We start from the raw sequence: 16392 nt of genomic DNA, 5'->3' as shown, positions 1-16392 counted from the left end.
TCCCCTATATATAAATAAATGTCCCCTATTTATATTTATATATATATATATATAAATGTCCCCTGTGTTGTATATATATACATATATATATATATATACATACATATATATACACACACACACATATATATATATATATGGAAATATATATATATATATATATATATATATATATATATATATATAGTTCTGGAGACTAGAAGTCCAAGATGAAGTTGATGGCAGGTTTGGTTTTTTATGAGGCCTCTCTCTTTGACTCACAGATGGCTGCCTTCACCCTGTTTTCTCACGTGGCCTTTCCTCTGGGTACACGCATCCCTGGTGTCTCTTCCTCTTCCTGAAAGGGCACCAGTTCTATTGGATGAGGGCCCCATTCATATGACCTCATTTAAACTTAATTATCTCCTTAAAGGCCCTTTCTTCAAATATAGTCACATTAGGGGTAAGGCCTTCCATATATGAATTTGGGGGAACAGAATTCAGTCCATAACAAACAGAATACTGAACCATTGTTAACCAATTCAGAGTAGCGGCTGCTTTGCTGAAAGAGCATTTCTATCTGTTAAAGTGGCTAATTGCTTGGGCTTTGTAGCTATGCCATCTGTCCATCGGACCATCTGGGTTCATATTCTTGCTCTGCCATTACTAGTTGTGAGACCTTGAGCAAGTTACTTTTTAAAAAAAATATATATATTTTATTGATTTTTACAGGGAGGAAGGGAGAGGGATAGAGAGCTAGAAACGTCGATGAGAGAGAAACATCGACCAGCTGCCTCCTGCACACCCCCCACTGGGGATGTGCCCGCAACCAAGGTATATGCCCTTGACCGGAATCGAACCTGGGACCCTCCAGTCTGCAGGCCGACGCTCTATCCACTGAGCCAAACGGGTTTCGGCAAGCAAGTTACTTTTGCTCTCTCTGTCCCATCTTTGCAGCAGAATGGGGCTCATAAAAGTAGCTAGCTCATGGGATTGTTCTGAAGATGAAATGAGTTAAACCATGTAAAAAGCTTATTGTGGTTGATGGCATTTAAGAGTTGCTCAATGAATTATCATTGAGAGAGTTATTCCTCCCTAACTCCCAAGAAATGTTGCTTCCCAGTATGGACCGAATTGTGTTCCACCAAAATTCCTATGTTGAAGCCCTAACCATCAGTACCTCAGAGACAGTATTTGGAGATAGGGCTTTTAAAGAGGTGACTAAGTAAAAATGAGTCTGTAAGGGTGTACCCTAATCAACTATGATTGGTGTACTTATAAGAAGAGGAAGAGACACCAGGGGCACAAATGCACAGGGGACAATCGTGGGAAGAGGCAGCAAGAAGGCACCCCTGTGAGAGCAAAGGAGAGAGGCCTCAGAGTAACTCAACCCTGCCAGACCTGATCTTGGACTTCCAGTCTCCAGAATTGTGAGAGAATAAATTTCTGGGGTTCTTTTTTTTCCTTTCAAGGGTAAAAATTTTATTTTTGAGGAAACTCGTGCTGTACATTTTCACAGAGAGTCACATAAGAAAGCAAAAATATTATCCTCCCCTAATCCTAGAAATAAATAAGAAGGGCATACAATTTCTCTTTAAATCACAATACTTGGAGGTTTAGCAATAGCATCCAAAATAAACAGAAAGGAGGGAAAAAAGCATTTACTATATACTTCAGATTTCTTTACTTGGGGTTTTCCCCGTGTGGTATTAATATTTCTTCTTTCAATTTATGTTACCAAAACAGTAAAACCCAGGACAAAGAATATAGAGCTAGTGGTTGCTGAAACGGGGGCGGTTGCTCTCTTGTCTTCTGTGCAGGCAAAATTCCGGTTGTTAATGCCACCCAGTCTGGTGTTCTGTATGGCAGCCCAAGCAGACTAGCACACTCCCTGAACAGAACAAGCCCAACGATGTCCAAACTATGTCCTCCTCTGGTGAGAGGATTAGAGGAGTGCTCTTTCTGTGATGATGACAACATCCAGGCTAGAGTCACCCCATCAGAAGGAGCGATTTCACGTACACGCTGAAGCACTGTGCATTTCTAAAAGGGGATCTTTTTCTCTTATTGAGGATACTTCCGTCGTACATTGTGCTCTTAGGACAAGTGTGTTCCATTACTTTCCTGGCACTCCTTCTAAGATGCAAATATAACTTGTAATGCACACTTATCACATATTCTCATGACTTTTCAGAACTAGACTTTTTAAAATTTAATTTTTATTTATTTATAACTTTCACAACATTTTATTCTATTTTTCAAAAAATATTTATTGTTGAAAGTATTACATATATCCCCTTTCTCCCCCTTGACCCCTTCTAGCCCACCCCCAACCCCACTCCAGGCCTTCACCACCCTATTGTCTGTGTCCATGGGTTATGCATATATGCATACAAGTTCTTTGGTTGATCATGTCCCACCCATCACTTCCCCTGCCTTCCCTCTCAGATTCTGCTTCTATGTCTCTGGGCCTATTTTGTTCATCAGTTTATTTTGCTCATCAGATTCCACATATGAGTGAGATCATATGATACCGGTCTTTCTCTGACTGGCCCACTTCACTTAGCATAATACGCTCCAGTTCCTCCATGCTGCCTCAAAGGATAAGATTTTTCTTTTTTCTTTTAAAGAGCTGATTAAAGTTTTTTTTTCTTTTCTAAATATTCCTTGTATTTAGAAGAGGGCTTCTAGTTGGAGGAAGATTGAGGTCGGCAAAAGACATTGCCTGGAATAGCACAGCCCTGCGGTTCGTGCTGCTGGGCAGGTCAGCAGGGACGGCATAGCAATGACTGAATCAGGCTCATGTTCTTAAAGTGGCCTCCTGGCACTGTCTGCAGTGCAAGTGAGGATATGTGGACACACGTCCTGCCATTTCACGCTAATGAATCTTACTTGTGGAGCATTTATGTCCAATAGTTTCCCTGTGTCTTGCACGTGCCGAAGACTGAACTTCTAACACAACTCTAAGTGAGAGGCGTGTTTACTTCACAGAAAGCTCTATTGTGGGGAGGAGGAAATATTGCCTTTGGCAATGTAACCGGGGAGACAGACTCCTCCACTCAAAGAATAAAATAAGCCTTTCCTTGATGCTGCTCCCATTGAATTAAGTGTTGCAAACTGGTAGCCAAATTTGGTTAACAGATAGGTTTTGTCTGACATGCATGTTATTTACGCGGGTTTTCAGCCTGAACATGTTTAGACAGAGCGTGACTTTCCGTTTTGGCACAGTTGCCACCACTCCCTGTTGTCTTCCACACAACACGCTGGTTCCCACTCATTTGCGGCACTTACCTGGCTCCTCGATGCATTTAGCTTGCAGCCCTTGTTAAACTGTTCCCCGGCCAGAGCCAGAGATTTTGCCTTCATGCAGAAAAAGGATTGTTAAAAAGCTCTTGTTGTTTACTCCTGGGCCAGAGAATACTTCCATCTGCATCGAATGCATTCTAGATACCTGAGGGATTTAGAACACTGCCTCCAATATAACTTTTTTTTTGTAGTCAGCAAGACATGGACTTTCAACTCCTCAGTTTCTTCTAAAACCTGAGAAGTGAGCTTTAGTATTATACTTCACACATGAGTTATTCTTAATTTTGAGGCTAGACATGAGCTATCCAATGTGGTAGGTGCTGGCCACATGTGGATATTGAGCACTTGAAATGTGGCTAGACGGAAATGAGATGCGCTGTGAATGTAAAAAACAGAGTCTCAAACACTTAGTACAAAAATAATGTAAGGTAAGTACCTCAGTATTTTTTAAAATGAACACCTTTTATGCCAATATCTTTAAAAATCCTTTTATATTAATACATTTTAAATGATAACTTTTTGAGATATTGGGTTAAATAAAATATATTATTGGTTAATTTGACCTGTTTCTCTTTAGTGTTTTTAAAATGTGATCCCTAGAGCCCTGGCCGATATGGTTCAGTGGTGAGAGCGGCGGCCGCACACCAAAGGGTCATGGGTTTGATTCCCGGACAAGGGCACGTACCTGGTTGCAGGAGGCAACCAGTCGATGTGTCTCTCTCACATTGATCTCTCTCTCTCTCTCTCTCTCTCTCTCTCTCTCTCTCTCTCATCTCCTTCTCCCTCTCTCCCCTTGCTCACTCCCTTCCACTCTCTCTGAAAAGCAATGGAAAAAATATCCTCAGGTGAGGATTAACCAAAAAATGTGATTCCTAGAGGATTTAAAATTGCATATGTGGCTCGAATTGTATTTCTATGGGACAGCATTGGCTAGAAGTTAACCAAATGACTTCTTAACTACATTAAGTTTATTAAGTTCTCGACACCATATGTTGAGTTTATTTCTAACTCTTCTACAAAATCAATAACGAATGACTATTTTTGGTTTCCAGAAAGAGGCCCCTTTCTGGGATGTGGTGTTAGAGGCGAGTGGCTGAGCTGACAGGAGGAAGTGTGCCAGGAAGACTTTGCATTCAGCAGCAGGTGAGCACACAGCCCAGAAGGCTTTGGGTGGGAAGTTAGTGGAGGCTTGGAGGTGTGACATGATTTATCACCTTAGTCACTCGTATTTCTCTAGCGTGCACACACACACACACACACACACACACACACACACACACACACACAGCTGTGGCCAGGAGCCTCTCTTAGGGGTTCTCTTGGCATCTAACAAGAATTCCTTTCCAGTGAGAAGTGACCTTTGTGTTCTTTTAATATCCGACTGGCTGTTAGAAATCACTCTTGGACACCTTCCTTCTTGGTACAGATATTAAAGAGACAAGCCATTTCAGCATGATTATCATTAGAGTTTAATATTTCCCAATAGTTTTTGCCTTCTGATATAGAACTTATATACAATGTGATGTGTATAAATCTTAGGTGTACCTTCACTGAGATTTGACACATGCATACACCTCTGTAACCCAAATCCCTATCACAATAATTACTGAACATCTCCATCACCCCACACAGTTCCCTCATGTTCCTTCCCAGTCATTTCCTGTTTCTATCCCACCTCTCAGAGGAAGCCACTGCTCTATTTCCTGTATATGTTGGTTTGGCCTGTCTTAGGACTTCATATAAATGGGATCACACAATATACACTCTCTTCTATAAAACTTCTTTTTTTCAGTATAATGTTTTTGAGATTTATCTGAAAAGTTAAATGAACAATTTCTAAGAAAAAATGTTATACAATACAATGTAAAATTCTCGTCAAATATTTACCATAAAAAAAGCATGGGGGTCTACAGGTTTTAGGTGTAAGTGATTTCAAACTATCAACACATAATTTCTATGCAGTTTATATTATTTCATAGCAAAGATATAGGTAGAAAACTGTTCAAGTTGTCTTACTAAGCTACCAGAATTCCAATATCAGAACCAATCAATATAACACTAAAAAAAGAAAATAAAAACGAATTCCACTTATGGATACAAAAATCCTGAATATAATATTAAACTGAATTCATAGACCTAATAAAAGAATATATAGCAATCAAATAGAAATTATTCCAGGATTACAGATAGCTTAATATTAAACAAACTATCAATATATTTTATTATCTCAATAGGTAACAAAACAAACAACCAAAAACATACTTGATTATCTTGATAGCTGTGGCATTTATCTTGATAGATGGGCATTTAAGGATTTCTAGTTAAACATGAAAATGGAGCATGTGCATTAGCTTAAAGACTCCCAAAAGTCCACTAAAATAACAGTTAGGGAATGCAAAAAGGTAGAAACTTTTTTTTTTTAACCTTTCAAATCCGCTTTTATTTTCTTTTTTCCTCCTCACACACAGAACTTCTCCCCACACATTTCTTGCAGCTGTAAAGTCACTTCATGTTGGTCAGGTACCATTTTACCCCTCAAACTTGGTTGGCATCAATATATGACAGTTATCCAGTGTTAAATTTATAAACTATTTACATGGCACAGCACATTAAGCTTTAGACACTTGGCAATTAAACCATATAAAAAAATAGGATAAGACCCACATGTTCAGAATCAGGTGTTCACAGTCCCTGTCTGACGACTGTACAATGGTTCCAAAGGCAGCAGAGGCAACAGGCAGTTACTTCAGAGGACACCGAACACTGCGACTGGGAAGCACATTACAATGTTACCGCAGTGTCATGTACCACCCACCTCTCTCAGTGGTCTCATATTCTAGAATGTCAGGTCCGGCTGATGCAAAATAAAGACAGACAACACAACATTTACTCTGTGGACATATTCTAACTCCTACTATGCACGCATTGTGATTTTGAAAGCAACTCGTCCTAAAAACTTGTCATGATCACCATAGTTTTTCAGGTTTTTTGATCCAACAATCTTGCACTCAACTGTTACTTCTTTTGGGGTACTGCTAGCAGCATAGTTGAGCTGGACAGCAATGGCTGTAGATAACTCGCATGCAGTTTTTCCCCATAACATGGAAAATATTTTAAGTCTATGTTTCCCTCAGGAGGATAAACTGGTAGAGTTGTTGTGTTTTCACCCTTAGAATTACCAGTGCATTTTATTGCTGGTTTTCCTTGAGGCTTTAATCCAATTATTCTGTTCATTTTTCACAAGAATACCAGGGTGTCCTCGGGAGTAGCCGGAGTCAGGATCATTCTCCCCGCTGCATGCTCCAAGTAAGGCAAGAGGAAACTGACAGGCTTCATAAGCTGGGCCCTTCCGTTCAAAGAGGACTCCATCATCCTGGCAGTTTTTGAGATTCTTCTGTGCTTCCGAAGCATATGGCTTTAGAAACTTCTTAAGGTCTTCAATATACCCTTTATCGGACTCTTGTTCAGACACACTCAATGAGTATTCCCACGCTGTCACTAGTTTTGGAAAAACCGTAAGTCCTGGACTAGAAATCTGGTCTCGGTATTTTGGAACTTCATCGTTCAGAGTCTGAAGCATAACCCACATTGTGAATGTGAAGAGTGCAGCCAGGAACCCACGAAAGACTAGGTAGAAGAGCAAGATCAAACCCCAGCTCTTGGCAGTGTGCCCCAGGAACGTCCTGGTGGTCGGGTTGTAGATGAAGAGCTTGCCCTCGGCCAGGCTCTGGTTGAAGGACTTCCTGTCTTTCTTCGTCCTGTTGTGCGCGTTGAGGGCAAGGGGAGCGGCTGCCGCGCGGGTGGAGGCCGCGGGGAGCGCAGAGGCGCGTTCCGGCTGGAGCAGCACAGCCGGGCAGCAGAAGGTGGAACGGCCCAGGACACCTCCTCACTGCCACGGGCACTGGAACCGACCAAAGGTAGAAACTTTTAAATTTTTTTTATTGATTTCAGAAAGGAAGGGAGAGGGAGAGAGAGATAGAAACATCAATGATGAGAGAGAATCATCCAGTGGCTGCCTCCCGCATCCCGCCCCCCCCCCCCCCCTCCACTGGGGATCAAGCCTGCAACCCGGGCATGTGCCCTGACCTGGAATCCAACCATGACCTCCTGGTTCATAGCTTGACGCTCAACCACTGAGCCATGCTGCCCAGGCAAAGGGTAGAAACTTTAAAGGAGAAAGAAAACTTGACAGAAGACTGTTGCTGACTAGAGAAGTCAATACAATTCTAGAAGAAAGAAAACAGATGGAAGAACAGGGGGATGCCAACCAGAAACAAGTTATTCTGCATCACCTAAGCTCAGAACAGCTCAGGAATAAGGATGGCAGGTACCCCTGAAAGTAAGGATCTGAGTGGGCTGGAAACAAGATGTTCTGCTGGAAGTTTGTATCAAAACCAGTTAGATCCTCAGATTCCCTCTTCACCTCCCATCGCCAAACAAGTCTCCCTCTCTGACCATCAAAGAAGACTGGAGCTTTATTCTCCGGAGATGTTGAGCCAGAGAGATGTGGACTAGGCCACCAGTGGTAGTTAAAGGCATTGGTGCCATATTAAAAACAGGGTAATTAACTCGAGATTGATGAGACGCCAGATCCTCTCTCCAGCTCAGTGCCCAGGACACTGGTAACCAGGCTTGTGCCTCACCTCTCAGGAGAGTAGAGAATTATTTTCTGGGGAAAATGGCCAGGCCAAGAGAAAGACCTATAGAAAGAGATACTTGTGTTTCCCAATAGCATGGTTGGATCCATGCCAATTATTCTGTGGTGAGGGCCATCATTCTGTAAGCCCTATCCACAGACATAAACACAAAGCTTTTTAAGAGAGAGAGAGAGAAAAAAAAAAAGGAGTAACTTAGAATCATCATATATTTAAGGAAATATCTTCATGCGAAAATATTTAATATCAAAGACATGTTAAAACAGATAGAAAAAGAAACTCAGAGGAAACAGAGACAAGGCAGAAAGCAGAATAAAATTTCACAAGGCTATATAATTAGTATTCTCAGATAAGAAAAGAATGCATTAGTGAAATAAATGCAGGATGCTTTAAGAAAGGAAAATCTGGAGACCAACAAAAGCCTTTTAGAAATAAAAAAAAAACACACACCCACATTAACATGAATTTTAAGAAGTCAATTTAAGGTGTGGAGGAGAAAGCTGATGAATCTTCTAAGAAGAAGAAGGTGAGTGAGGAGAAGGAGTAGAGCGAGAGGCTTCCCTAGAAAACACGGTCAGAGCAAAACAGAAATGCTGGTGCTTTATTTGAGCCATAAACCTAGGGAAGCAAGAGTGAGAACAAAAGGGATGTGAACTAAGGAAAGATGTCAAGAGATGTAAAATGATGCATCACCAGTCTGGTTACCACTTCATGACACCCTGAAGGGAAAAAGTAGGTTAATCAGTAGGTAGGTCCACTCAGCATGCAAGATTTTTTCCCAGATGGGAGTGCAAGGAGCCACATTTTTGTAGCAATCTATAGGAAGGAGCAAGGAGATCCTTTCTCTTGCTTCCGTTGGTCGAAGTTTACCCCATGGGAGTTCACCTTTCTGCACACCCAGGTTGCATCATTTGCCCCTTTGGAAGCTACCAGAGACGCCAGGTCCCATGCTGAACAGTGTTGTGTTTCATCTAAGAACTGAAGTGGAGGGAGGAGCCAGGAACTCTGCAGCTGTGGTCACAGAGGAGGGTCTGACGTTCCCAGGGCAAGTGACCAGTTAGCCTCAAGTAAGACTACTACCAGTTGTGCTAGTCCATAATTTTACCAACAATATTGTATTACCATCAATACTAGTATAGCTCTCAGTTATTTATTGTCCATAAGGCCAGGCCTTGGGCTACAGGCGTTATGTGTACTTTTTAAAATCTCATTTAATTCTCACAACAGTCCTCGGAGTAAAGACTATTATTACTACCATGTTACAGACCTCCTCAGAATCATTATCCCCAGGCTCGGCACCCAGGCCTCTGTACTTGTGAAAGCTCCAGCGTAATTCCAACGCATCTGTCCGTGGTTGGTCATTCCGGAACCATTATGCGTGTTACTATGGGAGAGGTGATGATGGATGACACAGATATGTGCTTAGAGGCTACTAGACAAATACATAAATGCCTGGCAGAGGTATGCCAAATGACCAGACTAAAACAGTTTAGTAATGAGTTTGATGCACTTTAAGGGAAAACCGTCCATAGATTGGGGGAAGAACAGGTGGTAGAACATGCCCACTCAGGGATTTGGGGTAAGAGCGAGCATTACAGAGCATCAGAAGAGGCAACAGGACATGATGGGCTAGGAGGGCAGGGATTTCATTATAAGGCTTGTAGGTCTTATTATCTAGGGTAAGGTAAGTTAGCTAAAGCTGAGTTAGAGGATTGTGGTTTCTCTGACAGGCGTTTCCTGGAAGTGCCCACTGACTTAGGTTTAGATTTGGGACATGGGCAAGGCCCTGGAACAGCCTCCATTTTGTGGGCCCTGACATAGGAATTAACTTTATCGGGTATAAACTACTATGAAATGGACTCAAAGTATGGCCGTGGTATCTGAGAGCTGTGCTTTTTGCATGGAGATGGAAGGCATGCTATTTGGGATGGAGAATACTTTGGTTATTAACTTCTTGGTTTGATTTTTAAAACTTCTGTTACACCATAGCCCTACAGAAGAATCATGGAAAGAGGAAAGTTTTAAAAAATATTCAAACCCAAATCCATTTTGATTTGGATCTCTTCTGATGAAGCAAGGCTTTTACATGTCTTTGGGTAGAAAGAATTCAGAAATTGCATCTTAATGGAGCTGGGTGTATGGAGAGAAAAGCGACTGGATACAATGAATGAAATGTTTGTGTAGATAGTAATGAAGTATTTACCTATAGGCTGTTTGTATGTTCTTCCACAATTTACATGGTACTTGAATGGATAAATGTTGCCATGGCAACATTGTTACAAACAAGGTGGAATTGCATACAAATGAATCATGACTTTATATGCAAGACAAAGAAGCAAATGTTCTCCTATTAGGGCTGGCTTTATAAAGCTTAAAAATTACAGCAAACATGTTAATGAGACTTTCTTATTGTTTCTCAGGAAGAAGAGGCAAGTGCACGGGAATGAGTGGAGAGGGGTAGAAGCTGTGAATTACCGGTATATTTATTTCCATAACATTACTGCACTGGGCACAGATCTGTTGCTTCAGTCTAAACCTGCTGGCATCCCAGCCCTTTTGACAGTATGGGGGTTTGAGATGGTCTCTTTCAGAACATGTAGTCCAGGAGTTCACACATGTGAGGGGAACATGGCAATAAGCGGAAAGAGATAGGTAATTTAATCCTTCATTTCAGGGTGTGAGGCAGAGAGTGAAATGATTATACACGTGGTTCCAAGGGCCTTATGATCCTTCCTGAAGGTCAGAAAGCTTGAGGGGTATTATGCGTGAGGCAGCAAATTTGAGTGTCCTGGTCATTCTTTGGGAATCTTCTCTTTGAGCTCCATGAAGAGAGACACCATGTGTGGGCCCCACAATCATGTACTAATGTACTCTAGTTCATTGGTTTAGGTTATGATTATATATCATCCCTTCCTTCCATTAGGCTATGTCCTGGGGCTGGGGAATGCCTGTGTTGTGGTATTGTCTTGATCAAATACCATTCTTTGATACAGTGCTGCTAGGCTGCTCTTGGCTGTAGTCTTATCTCAGTGATTCATTCCCAAGGTTGAGCCTACATCTGAATCACCTGGAGGTTAAAACACAGGTGGCTGGGCCTGCTCCTAGAATTTTTGAATTTGCATTTCTATCAAGATCCCAAGTGATGCTGATGCTGTTGTGTGGGGACCACACTTTGTGAACCATTGTTATACCTAACACTCACATGATAGAGAGTATGGGGTCGTTGGTCTTATGGTTTCCTTCTCAATTCCCAGGAAATGGCGGGGCAGCAATTCAGGGACTTCTATGATGGAGAGATGAAGAAAAGGACTCTCTGTAGTCAGTTCCCAGGTACTGTAGGAGGAGCTATTTTCTGTAGTTGAAGAATGTTCAGAATAGAGATGATAGAATGCACTCCTCAGAGAGTAGTCCTGGCCGAGCGACATTGGCCTTACAGGGAAGCCTATTAGAAACGCAAAATTTTAGATGCTACTCTAGACCTGCTGAATCAGAGCTGGCATTTAACAAGCATCCCAGGTGATTCTTTTTCTCCAGGTGGTTTGTTTGCACTGTGGGAGAAAAAGGGGTTCTACCAGAAAGTAACCTCGCAGGATGATCTGATCATAACATCTTAATCTTAACCGGGCAGGTCATAGTGGGTAGTCATGCCCCAGGCATATAACTTCTTTAGTGAAAAGTGTATCTCTGCCGTAAGCAACTCCTATCCATTGTTTCTGTGCATCTAGGTTAACACACCTTTGAAATAAGCATAACCACCCTCAGGAGAGCGCATGACCTTAACTATTGTGTAATTCAGTCCCGACTTGGTTTCTTCCACCTTCAGGCAATCTTCCTTCTGTTTCCTTCTTAATTTCCAATGCATAAAAGAAACTGCAAAACTATCATTCTCCAGAGCATTTGAAATCTTGCTTCCTGGTAATTGTCAGTTTTTCTTTCTTCTTTCTTAAATCTTTACTGTTGAAAGTGTTACACATGTCCCCCTTTTTTTCCACCATTGCCCCCCTCCACCTGCTTCCCATCCCACCCCAGGTCTTCACCACCCTATTGTCTTTGTCCATAGGTAATGCATATATAATAATCCCCTTTCCCTTTCCCTCTGAGTTTCGTGTGTTCCATGTTTCCATGTCTCTGATTCTAGTTTATCCATCAGTTAATTTTGTTCATTAGATTTCCTTTTTTTTTTTTCTTCTTTCTGCAAAAAGCTTTATTGTTTCATTTGGTCCAATGCATGAGAGAGGGCTTCAGGGTGGTTAAAAGAATGGATAGTAGTATCGGGGAGAGGCTCAGGTAAAAGTCAGACACCAGGGGAATGCAGAGGGGCCCCTCACAGGCCTCTGGGCTCCAAAGGCTCCTCATCGTGCTTGAGGGTGAGCCATTCGAGAGATACCTGCCCAGCCCAGCCTGGGGGCCGCCAGCCTGCGGATGTTAGTCTGGTGTCACCCATCTTCTTAATGAATTTCACCTCCTCACCCCGGAAGTGATTCTCCAGGAAGTCACAGGGATGAGGGTCTGAGCGGGTAGAACCCAGGGCTTGCAGCTCTAAAAGGGCCTGGTTCAGGTTCCTCTCCAAGGCCAGGGCGCTTCCATGGCGTCCTGAGTTTTGTCCACTCATCTTGGGAAGGCTTCAGCACGTCCTGGAAGAGAATGCGGCCACCGCGCTGATTTTGCAAATTTAAGAGAAGCTCAGCGCCCCCGGCACTTCTTCTCCACCAACTTGCCCATGCCCTCAAGGGCCACATTGTCAAGGTCGGTTAAATAGAAGCCCAGAGAGAGGTAGGTGAAGGAGGCCCGCAGATGCAGTTGGCCAGGCGGTTGACCACAGCCTCCCCCTCGGTGGAATAATTCGGACGAATTTGGGAACTCATGGTTGTTCGGCAGTCAGGAGTTAAGGTAAGAAAAAAAACACGGTGTTGGCTGGTCTCAGAGGTGGTTCTGAAGGTGGTGACTGGATAAGATGCAGGAGAGTAGGTGGAGGCTGGAAGAAGAGGCCTCCCTGGGTCTGTTCGTCTATACACTGCTGAAGCAAGAGATGGATACAGGACCGCAGAGGGCACTGCCATTCATTAGATTTCTTGTTCATTTATTTTGATTTTTAGATTCAATTGTTGATAGATATGTATTTATTGCCATTTTATTGTTCACATTTTTTATCTTTTTTTTTTCCTCTTCTTCTTCTTCCTCTTCTTAAAGAACCCTTCAGCATTTCATGTAATACTGGTTTGGTGGTGATGAACTCCTTTAGCTTTTTTTTTTTTTTTTGTCTGTGAAGCTCTTTATCTGACCTTCAATTCTAAATGATAGCTTTGCTGGGTAGAGTAATCTTGTAGGCAACTAATCATGTGTCTCATATTGATGTTTCTTTCTGTCTCTCCCCCTTCCTTCCACTCTCCCTAAAAATCAATGGAAAAATATTCATAGGTGAAGTTTAACAAGAAAAAGAGATAACTTTTGTATCATCCATAATCCTCATTTTATGACTTTTGAAATTTTGAAGGAATGTTATTTCAGAAGGAAGGAAAGGGATATATGAATTTTTTGAGAAGTTAAAAAACATACACACACGAGTTTGTTCCAATAAGTTGGTTACTTTTGTCTCTATTCGGTCTCCACTTTTGGTCCTTGGGTATCAGGGTTCTCTCCAGCAAGTCTTCTGTTGATTGTTCAGGAAGTTTTTCAGTATTTTAGTTGTAATTCCAGTTTGTTCCTGGGAGTATGTCCATGCAGCATCCACTTACTCTGCCGCCATTTTTGTTAATCAGCTTAACAATAACCCACAACCGTCGGACCAACTCTGCCGCCATTTTTAATCAATTGTCAGTTTTGGCTCAAATAAGTTCTTATAAAATTTTTCTAAAGGTTTAGATGTTCTTATGTTGACAGTGCATGGAAGTCTGAAAAACACTGGTGTAAGGCAGACTGCCAACTCAGGAGTCAAGATGCCTGGATTTTAGCCCAAGTTCTGCCTCTACCCAGCTCTGTGGCCCTTACTGGGTTTCAGAAGGGGGCTGAGTGGGGGGGGTAGTGACCTACAAGATTCCTGCCAGCTTTGAGGTATAATTGTGAGTCACAGCCCAGTAGGCTTCTGAGAAGTGTGGGCTTCAGGGCCCCTGAGTTCCTGGTGCTCCCTCCCTCTGCTGCCTCCCCTGCCCTCCCCTGGGAGCTGGTGTGAACCCCTGAGGGAGGGCAGTGCTGCCATGAGCTGAGGAGGTGACCTCATTCCATGTGCCTGAGCTCCTGGGAGCCCAGCGTATAATCGCTTATGAACGGAACTGCAAGCAATCTGGGGCAAGTGCATCCTGCCCGGGGGCACTGTCTAGTAAGAAAGCCCTTGTCCTGAGTAGCCTTTAGGAAAACAGCTGGTCAGCCTCAGTGCCTTTCCTCTCCCTAAGTCACATGATCGAAATACCTTTCCCACAGAAAACATCCCCCAAACTACAAATGCTCTGTGCTTAGGGAATTGGAAGGTTTCTGCCACATCTAAGCATTAATGTAAAATCCCATGTATTTTTCAGATTTGAAAGATGAGTTAATGAACATAAAATGGGCAGAAGAGATGTCTGGTGGGCCAAATGAATAAACAGGATTTTATATGGGAATGTTTTATCTGCTCGATAGGATAAACTGTTTTTAAAGACTTCAGACACACCGGTTTTCATATAAAGCACATTTTCTTAAGGATAGGTCTATGATGGTGCACTTACCCTAGTCCAACATTCACAAGGATTGCATTTTATATTTCTTAAATAGTCCATCATCCTGATTTTTTAAAATTAATTTAAGTCCACTTTCTCTCAAATTAAGCATTTTTTTTTTAGCCATGAGATGTTCCTACTTGCCATTGGAGGCGCTTGATTGTTAGATGAGATTTCTTTTTTCTTTTTGTAAAATATATTCTATTGATTTTTTTACAGAGAGGAAGGGAGAGGGATAGAGAGCTAGAAACATCGATGAGAGAGAATCACCGACCAGCTGCTTCCTGCACACCCCCTACCAGGGATGTGCCCACAGCCAATGTACATGCCCTTGACCGGAATCGAACCTGGGACCTTTCAGTCTGCAGATCGACACTCTATCCATTGAGCCAAACCGGTTTCGGCTAGATGAGATTTCTTTTGGCTCTTGTTGACTTTTGGTCTCTTTTTGACGTGTATTGGCAAAAAGGCTCTCGACCACCACTCACAGCCCAAAGCTTTTACTTCCCTGCAGCAGGCTCTTTCCTATTCTTTTGTGCTCTACTAGTTTGGTTTCTACAGTCAAAGAAGATCTTTGCAGTTTCTTGATTTGCATCCTTTGCATCCTCAGGCCGGTCTGAGGTATGTGAGAGCAGTTTGCAGGGAGAAATGCTGGCCTGGAATGGAGGCAGAGCCCTGGTGTTTGCGGAGGGAGGAAATGCTGCAAAAACATTAGAATTGGGTTTTCTGTGAACTGGCTCCGGGTCAGAGATGAAGGGAAAACATATCCTTGATAGAAATCCTTGCACCCTGGAGCCTTAATGGTTTGTCTGCAAAGCCATCTGTTGGGATAGGGCAGTGGTCGGCAAACCACTGCTCGCGAGCCACATGCGGCTCTTTGGCCCCTTGAGTTTCTAGCAAAGGCCAGCTTAGGAGTACCCTAATTAAGTTAATAATAATGTACCTACCTATATAGTTTAAGTTTAAAAAATTTGGCTCTCAAAAGAAATTTCAATCGTTGTACTGTTGATATTTGGCTCTGTTGACTATTGATTTTGCCGACCACTGGGATAGGGTATTTGAGAGGTGAACAGGCTCTGTAGCCTCCTTATATTGTTTTGATTCTGTCAGGGAAGCAGCTACTTCTGTTACAATATTGTCAGATTCTAACTGTGATTTTGTTTGTTGGAAGGAAGATTTGTGTTGTTGCCTTCTCTCTCTCTCTTTTTAATGTCAAACACTATGTATATATGACTTTCTTTGGCATCAAAGCTTGGAGGGTGTGCAAAATTTACTGCAGCTTCGTTTGGAATAGCAGGACCCTGGAAACAACCCAAGTATACACCAATATGGAATTGCTTAGATAACTTATGATACATCCAAATTAGGAAATGTACAGACGTTAAAAAATAGCGAAAAACCAAAACAAAAGACAACACAAGGCATAGCTCTCTATTTTGATACGATATAATCTTGAAAAACAATTAAGGGTAAAAAAGTAAGAACCATGAGATGGTAAGAACAGAGAGTATAATTACTTGAATGTATGTATATACACAGGTATGTAGGCATAGAAATCTCTGGAAAGATGCAAAAGAAATAAGCAACACTAGTTGCCACTATGGGGAGAGAGACTGCATTTCCATAGGATACATTTTTGTTCTCCTTGAGATGTTTTACTTTGTATGTTATAGATTAAAAAAAAAAAACAATACAGAAAACCAAACAAGCAAATGTAGAGATCAGCAAATACTCAACCCCACAGAGGAAGAGCAATGTGC

At 42.1% G+C, this 16392-nt stretch overlaps 1 pseudogene across 1 annotated transcript; it reads right to left on the bottom strand.

The window, feature by feature from the left end:
• Positions 1 to 5890: 5890 nt before the first annotated feature.
• On the bottom strand, positions 5891 to 13741 carry LOC307111159 (sodium/potassium-transporting ATPase subunit beta-3-like; annotated as a pseudogene). Its single transcript has 2 exons — positions 13676 to 13741; positions 5891 to 7120 (listed from the first exon to the last, which is right to left on the bottom strand). The product of its transcript is annotated as a sodium/potassium-transporting ATPase subunit beta-3-like (transcript).
• Positions 13742 to 16392: the final 2651 nt, after the last annotated feature.

Source organism: Cnephaeus nilssonii (assembly GCF_951640355.1).
Source record: "Cnephaeus nilssonii genome assembly, chromosome: 14".
In the NCBI taxonomy this organism is placed as follows: domain Eukaryota; kingdom Metazoa; phylum Chordata; class Mammalia; order Chiroptera; family Vespertilionidae; genus Cnephaeus; species Cnephaeus nilssonii.
This window is presented reverse-complemented; position numbering and strand designations above follow the sequence as displayed.